Source organism: Urocitellus parryii, chromosome 8 (assembly GCF_045843805.1).
Source record: "Urocitellus parryii isolate mUroPar1 chromosome 8, mUroPar1.hap1, whole genome shotgun sequence".
In the NCBI taxonomy this organism is placed as follows: domain Eukaryota; kingdom Metazoa; phylum Chordata; class Mammalia; order Rodentia; family Sciuridae; genus Urocitellus; species Urocitellus parryii.
Genome location: NC_135538.1, coordinates 115,125,093 through 115,137,309, shown reverse-complemented (window position 1 = coordinate 115,137,309; position 12,217 = coordinate 115,125,093). Strand labels below are relative to the sequence as shown.

Genomic DNA, 12,217 nt, shown 5'->3' with positions numbered 1-12,217 from the left:
TTGCTGCGTGAGATTGGCCTTAAATCTGTGATCCTCCTGCCTCAGCTTCCTGAGTCTCTAGGATTACAGGTGTGGGGCACTGTGCCTGGTTCAACAATACACTCTGGCCACCAAAGGGAATTTTGAAATACAGATTATTTAGCCATTCCATCATCACTACTCCTACAGGACATGGGAAAGCAATCTCCAATTTTTTATACATGAACAATCTTATTTTCTAGCTTAGAAATGATACGTAAAATTAATGCAAATATACAACTCCATGACATGAAATTTTACTGGATTTAATATTTACATTATACAGCCATTTAAGAGTAGGACTTGCTGAAGCTGGGTATGGTGGCACACACCTGTAATCCCAGCTATTCAGGAGGCTGAGGCAGGAAAATTGCAAGTTTGAGGCCAGCCTGGGAGTTCATTTCACAATTGCTGAGCTACTATTATATGCCAAACAGTGAGTGTATAACTACCATAGCTTGATAATAGTAGCCACGCTCATGTAACTTTCTAACTTACATTCCCACATAGATTTCCAAAATAGGAAAGGATCTAGTCCACTTGGTGGCTGTGGGTATAAATGCACTGGCATTCTAATTTATAATGTTAACCTTCTATGAGTCTGATTTAGTGTGACAAAATCTTTGTATGAGATGACAAAAACACATTTTTCACTGTAAAGCTAATCATCACACTGTACCCTCCTGGAGCCATCCTCTTTCATGTCTCCATAAACCTACTTCAGTAACACCAGGCCTTCCTTCTTACTTCCTGGGACACTTGCACTGGTGCTCCAGAATAAGGTATAGCCATTGGAGTATGAGTCGGCCTATACTGATAAGATTTTAAAGTGGGGTACATGAAGACAGGAATTCTTTCCAAGGGTATGCGAAGACTTTACAAGTGATATCTGCGCAAGGAAATCAGTCTGAGGAAAATTTTTAGGGAATAAATTTTCATGTGAAATCTTAACTTCCATATGAAATCTTTCCTAAAACCAACGTGAGAGCCAGTCACCGTATTCATGCACACGTTTTCACCATAGTCCTTATTCCACTCTGCAAAAGCATACCCCTCGCCTCCAGTGAATACATGGTCCAGGGTGTAAAAACTGGAGTTGGGAGGGAGGGGTTGTTTTCCCCTTCCTACCAAAATATTCTCATTACAATCAGGCCTCCTCTTATTTCATCTTTTTTTGGGGGGTACTGGGGATGGAACCTTGGGGCACTCAAACACTGAGCCATATCCACAGCCCTTTTTTGTATTTATTTATTTTTTCAATTAAATTTTTTTTTAGTTATAGGTGGACACAATATCTTTATTTTATATTTATGTGGTGCTGAGGATCAAACCCAGTGCCTCACGCATGCTAGGCAAGCGCTCTACCTCTGAGCCACACCCCAGCCCCCTGTATTTTGAGACAGGGTCTCATTGAGGTGCTGAGGGCCTTGCTAAGTTTCTGAGGCTAGCTTTGAATTCCAAATCCTCCTGCCTCAGCTTCCTGAGCTGCTGGGCTCACAGGCATGCATCACCACACCCAGCTTCATCTTACAAAATGTTTACTATATTCTATCTCCTACTAGCAAAGAATGAAATTGTTTGCTAGCTTCTCAGTCCATTAATTCTTAGCAAATCTTTTTTTAAACACATAAGAAAAAGTTCGATCATGAAGTCTCATAAAATTACTGCAGTTATTTCTGGTTTTTAGACATGATTCATTCATTATTCCCAAAAGTTGAACATCAGAGTTTGACACAAGCAGACCCACCCATTTACCCAAGGGATATATCTCATTTCTCAAAACTGATGGATATAGCTGTATATTATATGGCATTATTCCAAATGTTATAATGAGAAACAGTGCTGTTTTGTTTTTACCATTTTTATTAATATTAGCTCTCTATAAATTTAATATTGACTATTTTGAGCAACCTATTTTATAAGCAATAGTTAATAATTTCCCAGTAATTTTATAATATTATTCAAAATAATTATAAACATTTATTCAAATTAAAGAATAAAGTCAGATGTTTTCTTGACAGACAGTAAGTCTAATTTGATTGACTGATTTGAAATGAAGATTGGTTTTGCCAGTTACACAAATGGCAGGTGTTTTGTTGTTGTTTTGTGTCTTTTTTTTTTTTTTTTTTGATGACAGGGATTGAACCCAAGGGTGCTTAACCACTGAGCCACATCCCCAGACCACTTTATTTTTCATTTTGAGATAGGGCCTCCCTAAGTTGCTTAGGACTTCACTAATTTGCTGAAGCTGGCTTTGAACTTGTGATCCTCCTGTCTCAGTGTCCTGAGCCACTGCACCCAGCTGAGATGTTTTTTTTATACAGACGGAGCTGAATCTGCACTACAGAAATTTTAACAGAAAGATTCTGAAAACATTAATGATAAAAGAATTTTATCAAAAAATATGTATTGAAAAAGGAGTATGGATAAGTTAGATGTTTTCTTGACAGACAGTAAGTCTAATTTGATTGACCTATTTGAAATGAAGATTAGTTTTGCCAATTACACAAATGGCAGGTATTTTGTTGTTATTGTTTTTGTCTTTTTGTTGTTGTTGTTTAAATGAATAAATGTTTGGATAAATGTTTAACTACATTCATCCAAGTGAAAAGGTTAACAGAGATTCTAATAACTAGATAATAAATCCTTTTGCAAGATCAGTGGTTTCCAATTCTTTGCTTTTAATAAAATTAAAGGAATATTTTTGACAATATTTGATAATAGATCTCATTGTGATTGGTGGCATATAATTTAGAAGTTCAAAGACTTGAGGAATATCATTGTAACAAATCTCTTTATTTTCCAATTTTGTGAACAAGGTTTCTCAACACTAAGTCTATTAAAAAGAGAGAGAGAGAGAGAGAATTGATGTCTTACCTTATATCTTCCTATCATTGAATAATATTCATCCATGATACCTGAGCTACTTGGGTAGAAACACTAAATTTCTCATTAAGAGGTGTATCCTCAATAAAAATTTTAATTATTTATGTAGTTTAGTAATACAGTAATTATGGGAAATGAATGAGGAATATGAGAATGGAACCATACAAAATTTCTGCTAGAGAATTTTTTTCTTTTGTTGTTATTGTTTTTTGTGGAACCCAGGAGCTCTCTACAGATGTGCACCACCATGGCCAACTATTTTTTTTTAAATGTCTGAGGAACACTAGCCCTCTATGTTGTCGGTGGCTAGGGGAACAGAACTGCTAGAAATGATATTCAGTACTCTTCTCCAAAATATCTTCCACGCCAGTTCCCCTCAGGACCTGAAATTTCTCATTATTAGAATCATTACTTCAGGCAGGGCCCTGGGAAGATCCTGTTTTTTGTTAAATATATGATGGGAGAGGTAATCAGCCAAGAGATTAGGCTCTACAAGGACTCTAACAAAGGACAGATGTATTTTTAATACGGAAAAAGGTGGTGGGGGACAAACTTGGATCCATTCTAGTTCTCTTCCCCTTGTATTTCTACTCAACAATCCAAGCTGGAAAAGGAGCTACTTATATACTCTCTGTATTATGAAAAATCACTTGTCAAACCTCCAACAAAAAGGAACAGAAAGAGGACATCATAGTGGTCAGGCTATTTCTTTCTTTATATACTAGGAAATCTACAAAGGAATAATTATTAACCATAGAAATGGCCCATCAGTTGTCACTCACTGACATGAAAATGGTGAAAATTCTAGTCCCAGTTCCGCCTCTGGAAATGCTGCGCCAAAACAAACAAGATAGGAACAGGGGAAGGCTTTTCAGTTAAGTTCTTCAGACAGAAGAGGAAGTTTAAACAGGACCTCTGTGCCCCTTCCCCAAGCATCTTTAACTGTTAAGAAGCCCCAAGCCCAATATTTTGTAAATTTTTCAAATTTACTTACTTAAAATTATTTTTACCATGCCCTACTGAAATTCTAATGACTTGGTAGGCTGAGGCAGGAGGATCGCAAGTTCGAGGCCAGCTTCAGCAACCTGTCCCTGTCTCGGGCCAAAAAAAAAAAGGTCTGGGAATGTAGGTTATTGGTAGAGCGATTTGTGTTCAAATCCCAGTCCTGTTTAAAAAAAAAAAAAAAAAACATTTAGAGCCTGAGGAGATATAGATATATATTCTCTACATATATAATTCCTCCAGGCTCCCAGTTACTCTGAAGAGGCAAGCTACCAGTTCTTTAATCCCCTCTGTGTTGTTTTTGTTTTTGTTTTGGGGGTCGAACCCTGGGTGCTCTATCACTGAACTACATCCCCAGTCCTATTTTCTATTTTGAGACAAGGGCTTGCTAAGTTGCTAAGGTTGGCCTCGAACTTGCGATCCTCCAGCCTCAGCCTACAAGTAGCTAGGATTGCAGGTGTGCGCCACGGCGCCGGCTCCCCCTCCTTATTTACTTACTCACTTTACGGAAAGCTCGCTTCCATTTCATTTTCCCTCAGGTTTCCGAAAATGCCCCATTCGCATCCCCTCCTTGCTTGGAGGGCAAAAGAGCAAAAGGGGGTGGGTTCTGTTCACCCCACTGCAAGCCTACCAGGGGTGCAGCTGGTGTTGAGGCTGGGGGCGGAGTTGACCCAGGAATGGGAGTGCGACAACCCGAGGGCCATCGAGGCACGGTAACTAAGGAGATGCCTTACCACTCAAAGTCGTCCTTTTCGATAACAACCTATTAATACCTGCAGTTGGTTCCTTTAGGGGGTTGGCTCCAAGGTTCAGTAAGCAATGCCTGCGGACTGCGCACGTCAAGCGCCCCAGGACCGTAGGGCGCGGTTCTTGCTGAGGGCGCGCCGCCGCGGCCTGGAGGCAGCCCCGTGCCGGCGGTGGACCCGCGAACCCCCCTTACAACCTGCCCGCCGTTAGCCGCCACCGACTCCAGACGCGCACCTTCTTGCCCGCACGCCGCGTGAGACGTGAGAGCGGGAAGCCCTCCAGGCCTCCCTCCCGGCTCCAGCCTCAGGCCTCAGGTAGACTGAGCCCTAGAGCGGCCAGGTAGCAGTCCCGATTGCTATAGCGACCGTGGGCTCCGAGCCGCGCCAGAGCCCTGACCCGGCGTGGTGACGTCACCACGCCCTCCCCGGGCGCTCGGCTCCGCAGGCCTGCGTCACCCCAGCCGGTGCGGGCGGGGCTCCGAGGGCCTCGGTTCGGAGCCGGGTTGCCGGGGCTCCAGGGGCCCCGGAACCGGGATAAGTAGACGGCCACCGCGGCGGAGGGGGGGCGGGGTGGAGCGTGCCCTGTATTTTCTATACGGGTTCCGGGGCCCGGTAAAGGCGCGCCGAGAGCGGAGGAAAGTGCGGCGGCCCTGGAACCTGGATATCGCGCGAGGCAAGCCGCGCGCGGGCGGGCGGGCTATGGCGCAGGCGGGTTGCCGGGCCGGCGCTGGTGGCGGGGCCCGGTGCATGGCGGTCTGTCGGCGGAGTCGCCCTCGGGGGCTGTCAGGTTGGTGGCTGTGGGGAGACTGGGTCCACCATGACCAAGGTGGGAGGCTGGGCGGGCGCAGGGCCCTGGGAAGATCCCGAGCCCGTCGTGCCCACCCTCCTCGGGCCCTAACCCGGCGGCCGGGCCACTGGACGGCGGTCTGGCCCCTCCTCCACCTAGGGTCCCTGCCCCTCCATTCCCACCTGCGACTCCTCCCCCATGACTCCCAAACCCCACCCAGTGACAGTGCCCGCCTCCCACCTCTGTGACCCCCACATCCCACCCACTGACCCCAAACCTGACCAGGTGATCCTTCATTCTTATTCATATACTGCTAACCTCAGTACTTCTCAGAGACCCACCAACCCAGTAACTCACAGGGCCCCAAGATCCCCACATCCCTCCTTGGTGACCCCCAACCTTCCCCAGACTGCCCTGTGTTCCCCCACAAACTTAGTGACTCCTCTCAAACCACTGTAACCACTTGTAAAATCATACACCAATAATTTCCCCCCGATTCATCTATGTAACCTTCAGTCTGCCCTGTAACCCCGTGATTCTCAGTTACATGCTCTCCTTTCGTCCTAAAATCACCCTGCTGGCAACCCTCTCTGCGCCCTCAGCCCTCCAGTGTCAATCAGCACATGACCTACAAGTGTCCCAGCACAGTTGTGTTGAGGAGAATATAGAGATGAATATGAAGTAGCAATAATTGGAGGCATCAGAAAATTCTGGATTGAGTGTGTGGACTTGGTTCAAGTCCCCATTCTGCCACTGCTGTGCTTTGGGAACCTGGGAGAAGTCCCTTCTTCCCTCTGGGCCTCAGTATTGTGATGAGGTTGGGCTAGATGATCTCAGAGTTTCCTTCCAACTGTGTAATTCTGCAGTTCTCAGTGAAGATAATTGTTTGCAATCATTTCTGTACCCTAGAAGCTTGGTCTTATAAGCTCACCCCATGGTCCACTTGCTTTATGAATCTTCCCCCTTGTTCCCATGACCCTGTACATTCTTAATTGCCCATACTCATTCCTCTTGATTAGGGCCAATTAGTTGACTTATTTACAAAGCAGTATAGCTGAGAGCTTCAGCTTGGGGCATTGATGTCATAAACCTAGGTTCTGGTCTAACTGGAGTTAAGCTATAGAACTTTGGGCATACCATTTAGTTAGTCTGAATCTTTAGTGTCCACTTCTACTAAGATGATAGTAGTGACTGAGCGACACATGCACTTGGCACCATGCCTCTCACATGGGTAACCTTTATGCGTAAGTTCTTGTTTTTTTGTGGTGCTGGGGATTGAACGCATGGCCCTGTGCATGTGAGGCAAGCACTCTACCAACTGAGCTATATCCCCAGCCCAAGTTCTTGTTTTTACTGAGGAGCACCCATAGGTCTTACTCTGTCCTGGGTGCTAAGGGTTCAGCAATGACCATGTAATCCATACCTTGCACTACTCCTGACATCTTGGAATCCCCATCCTCTTCTCATCTCTGCTAAGTCCCTCTCACTACTGTTTTTTTTTAACCCTTGTATTTCCTTAATAGTAATTGGCTTATTGAGCACCTACTGTTACCAATCTTTGTATATATAAAAGTTAAATATACCTATCAATAAGCCCAGTAGGTAATTATTATTATATTCACCATTTCCTGTCCCTTCTCCTTTTTTGGGGGGATTTGGTTTTAAAGAAATACACCTGAAACTCATACCACTAATAGCAGAATGGGGATTTAAACCCAGTCTTCAAAAAACCCACTTACACCATTATAGAGCTCTCTTATCTATAGTTCTTAAACTCAACATCAACTCATTTCATGTCCTCTAGGGTTTCTATTACCCTTTGCTCCCTAGTTTGGTGACTTTCTCCTCCTATTGTTCATGGCTTTTGGCCCCTTTTGCCCTAAAACCCTTGTACCTTATGTGGAAGGGAAAATGTCTTTTAGGTTCATGACTAAGGCCTCTATAACAAAAGATTAACAAGAGAAAAGCATACAAGTTTATTTAATATAACTTTTTTACATGGCTCGGGACCTTCAATAAGAAAATGCATACCCAAAGAAAAAGTTAAACCTGTGTATTTTTGTGCTTCCTTTGATGAAAGGTGGGAAGTTGTGGAGAAAGAGTGTGATCTAATGGTAACAAACCAGGGAAACAGAAAGCCCTGTTTGTTCAAGTTCTTCTCTGTGACTCTGTGCCTTCAAAAATAGGACAGTCCTTTGGGTTTAGGGAAAACACCTATCACATGAGGCTCTTATGACTTGCTTCAGGAGGGAAAGCCAGGAGAAGGTGAGACATTTTCTCAAATTGCCAAATTTTGGGGTAGCATGTCCTGAACCTAATTAACATGAACACCTCTCCACATCCTTTGCTCAGCTATAGGTCCTTGGAGTTCCCAGCCCTCACCCCATGATCTCACCCAGAAGTGTCTCCAAGCTCACTGATGCTTTATCCCCAATCTTCATCCTGGTAGGTCTCTTACCCCCAGAAATCCATGTGTCCATATATATTAAGACTCTATCCCAGTCTTTCTTCCTATGATCCCTTCCTGCTTTTAGTCTCAATGTTCTACCTCCTCTCCCCACTTGTGCCATCCTTAGCCATATCCAATTCCCTGGAACTTTCATCTACAGACTTTCTGATATGCCCAGCTTCAGTGAAATGAGCCCTTTCCATCCCAACGTGAACCCATCCTTCCATCCTAAAATCCTTTCCCTTCACACCCTGTCCAGTATCCCAGTCTCATGGTGTCCTCCCTCATTTTCATCAGTGATCACCTTTTTAAACTGAAATTGTCTTTCACCTTCCCTCTCCCTGTCTTTCTCACAGTGCTCCCCTTTCTATTCTCTTTTTTGTCTCCCTAATAATCCTCTCCTCACCATCTTGATAACAAATTTATTATAGTGTAAATCTCCTTCCCACCCCAATCCTGCCCTTTTCACTCTCTTGTACATCTAACCTCAGGGCCATGTGAAACCCTTCTGCTCTCAGCCCTCCTTTCTTCACATAAAACCTCATCAGCCTTTTTGGTTTGCCTAAAGTGGGAAATATATATATATTTTTCCCACCCCCCTCTGACAACTTTTGATGGCTTCTGATAGTCGATCATCAAGATCTTGGTCTTTTAGGTAGCAAGGAGAGAACCATGAGAAATCCTGTAGAGTAGCTCTAGCGTGTCTCCTGAACACACTCCCACTGTCCTGTCCTGTTTATGAAGCTGCTAGCTCTATGTTCCCTCAGGGTAGAATGCTTTGAGTGTCGGCCTCCCTGGTATTGAATTAGCCCCATTGTTCTCCAATCCCTTGGCAGAACTTTCCACTTCCCTCCCACTAGAAGCTGGATGGTGAGTAGCAACTGTGACATTAAAGATCTACATCCCAAAATCTATTCTGTGTGGGTCACCAAATTCCCAGGTCCCCTATAACATATTTACAGGCTGTACAGTAATAAATATAGACAGGGGGTATGTCCTGAAGGCTACAAATTCTGTGGGTGGATTAAAAAGAGGAATTTTTGCCCTTGGTTTGTTTCATCTTTCTTAAGGCAAAGAACATATCTGCCTTATATTTTAGTTATTTGTGTACTGCTCTTTCTTGCCGCCCTGTGATTTCCTTTAGAGCAAAGGCTGGGTTTTCTTTATCTTCTGGCATCTTAATAGTGCCTCTCATATTTAGAAGATAATCAGTAAATACTTATTGGGTTAAATTAACTCAGAAGTTCAAACAAGTGCAAACAAGTAAAAACAGATTGTACCTAAGTTTTGTGGCCACAACCCACTTCTCCAAAGCCTTCCAAGCATGATAATGGGTGAGCCCTTTGATTTAGATAGTCTGGAATTTAGCCATAACTTTTTTTAGTCATTGTTCTTCTGGGGGAATAGGTGCTTTACTTTTTTTTAAATATATTTTTAGTTATACATGGGCACAATATCTTTATCTTATTTAATTTTTTTATGTGGTGCTGAGGATTGAACCCTGTGCCTCATATGTGCGAGGCAAGCACTCTACCACAGAGCCACAACCCCAGCCCCTGTGCTTTACTTTTTAATTTTAATTTTATTTATTGTTTTAGATTTATTTCTGGGAAGACTAGAGAGGTTGGTTGGTAGTTTTATAATACAGCAGTAACAAGGTCAGAGGATGTCTTACATAGACTTGTTCTTAATAAAACAGCTAGGTGAAATATTTAACGGGAGGACAGAGGCGATAAGAGAATAAAGGAAACCAAGCTGGCAAATGTTGGATACTGTTGAAGTTTAGTAATGGGTTCAAGAAGTTCATTATACTATTTTTTTCCTGCTTTTGTGAATGTTACAAATCATAATAAAGTTTTGGGAGGGCAGTTAGATGAACAAGTACAAATTTAGAAAACACCTCAAAGCAAATGAGCTGCTATTACTCTTATCAATAGGTAGTACTATTATCTAGATTAAGTAATATATTTAGTTCTATCTCTGACCTCTTCCATTTGTGAGATATGAGGAAGCTAAATTTAAAAATTAGAACTCTTGCTGGACATGGCAGCACATGCCTATAATCCCAACTACTCAGGAGGCTGAAGGAGAAGGATGGCAAGTTTGAGGCCAGCCTGGGCAACTTAGCAAGACTCTGTCTCAAAATAAAAAGGGCTGGAAATGTATCTCAGTGGTAAAGCATCCCTGGGTTCAATCCCAGAACCACAGATATAGATAGATAGATAGATAGATAGATAGATAGATAGATAGATAGATAGATAGATAGATAAAATAAACAAGTGAAATATATATTTAGAAAATTAACCAGAAAAGAGAGAGTGTGCCAAGAGTATGAGTATTATAATTTTACAGGGGGAGTATATTATAATTTTAAATAGAATGGCCTCAGAACATCTTGCTTTAAAAAAAGTGGCATTTGAGCAAAGACATGTAAGAAATTAGGCAGTGAGTAAGTTTATTCCCGTTAGGGTAAATAGCAAACTCAAAGGCAATGAGGAAGGATTGTATCTGGTATATTTGAAAAACATGAAGAAGCTGGCCAATATGGCTACAGTAGGATCAGAGAGGGGAAGCAGGGCTGGGGTTGTGGCTCAGCAGTAGAGCACTCACCTCCCATGTGCAAGACCCTGAGTTCGATCCTCAGCACCACATAAAAATAAATAAGTGAAATGAATTTATTGTGTCCAACTACAACTAAAAAATAAATATTAAAAAAAGAGAGGGGAAGCATCAGGAGATATTGTGATGGAAATGGATTGGGGTTGCTGGGTCTTGACAGGCCACTGGCTTTTGTTGTGAATTATAAGTGATATGTGAGCCATTAAAGGAGTCTCAGTAGCTAAGTGACTTACATTTTGGAAAGATCATTCTGGCTGCTCTGCTGAGAACAACCTATAATGGGGCTTATGAGGGAAAGGGTTGAAGGGGCTACTGCAGTGGTCCAGACAAGAAGTTGGTGGTTTACATCCAAAGTTAAGCAATAGAAGAGCAAAAAGCAGTTGGATTCTGGACTCACTCTGTAAGAGGAGCAGCTGAAATTTGCTGATAGACTGGATACAACAAATGAAGGAGATGTTGAGGATGACTCACACATTTTTTTGCCTGAGCAACTACAGAGTGAAATTCCCATTTACTGAAATGGGGGGGGGTGCTTAGAAGGGGACAGATTGTGAGAAGGAGGAGATAAGTAGTTCCCTGTTGAATATGTCACATCTGAGATGTTTTGAACATCAAAGAGTTGTTGATAAGCAGCTGGATATACAAGTACATTGGACCCTAGTAAGTAATCTGTTTTTAGTACCAAGCAAGAGACAGGAGTATGGTGGGAAGAGCACTGGCAGTTTAGGTGTCAGGCTGTGCTCTGCTTCCAGGTAACTGTGCGATCCTTTGAGACTCCTCCAGTAGTGCTGGCCTCTTCATCTGCCAAATGACTGCTTTAGACTAGAAATGAGCAGTCTCCTCATCCCTTCCTATTGTGAGAGTTGAGTAAGTAATTGTTTAGAGTAAATGAGATAATATATTTGAGAGCATTTTGAAAACTGCTGAGCTCTACATGGAGTAGTGGTATTCATAGTAAGAGTCCTTCCTTTATTCAGTAAAGTTATACGCAGGGCATGCCTGCCATTTGCTGGGTTGTGCTGCACGAGGATATGATGATGGAGATGAATCTATGCCCTGACGGACACTACAGACAAGCCCCCTCTGGTATAGCTTCACTGCTAAATGCAGAGGGAACATAGAAATGGAGTATCAAGTGTATTCGTATTATGATTTTGCAGGGGGAGAGTATTGTAATTTTAAATAGAATGTGACAGTAGCCAGGTAAAGCTTATTCTTGAACTGAGTCTGGGAGGAAACAATGAATGGGGGATGCCAGAGAAATGTAGAATGGTATTATCAGGTGAGCAAAAGTGGTCAGCCTAGGAGCCAGGGATGTAACTCAGTGATAGAGTACTTACCTGTTATGTACAAGGCTTGGGTTCGATCCCCAGCACTCCCTACCAAAAAAAAAGAAACAAAAAAGCAACCAGTGGTCAGCCAGCCAGGGCTAGGAAGAGTTGGGAATGGTAAATATGGCTGGAAAGGGATAGGCTGGTGGGCTTCAGTTCCTTCCCCACTTCATTCATTCGCTCGACATTTAGTTCTTTTCTAGGAGCTTCTGTTAAGAAGTTCATAGTTTTATAATAGATAAAATCTGGTCTCCAAAGTTTTGGTTAGATCTAATTCACAATAAGTAGAACTGAATCAGGATTCAAATTTGAACTAAATTCAGCTGTGTAAACAAATGGTATTAATCATTTGTATCTGTGGGTATAATCTTTGTTAGGT

The 12,217-nt window shown here is 42.7% G+C and overlaps 1 protein-coding gene across 3 annotated transcripts in view; it reads left to right on the top strand.

Moving 5' to 3' along the window:
• The first annotated feature begins 5,309 nt into the window (after positions 1–5,309).
• Positions 5,310–12,217, top strand: part of Znf76 (zinc finger protein 76) — a 34,244-nt gene continuing 27,336 nt past the window's right edge. For 2 of the 3 annotated variants that reach the window (XM_026383544.2, XM_026383543.2), the window contains exon 1: positions 5,312–5,439. The gene's annotated coding sequence lies outside the window, so the exon portion shown is untranslated. Of the gene's footprint in view, positions 5,440–12,217 lie in introns of all 3 variants that reach the window. The other variant, XM_026383545.2, reaches the window with a different exon arrangement.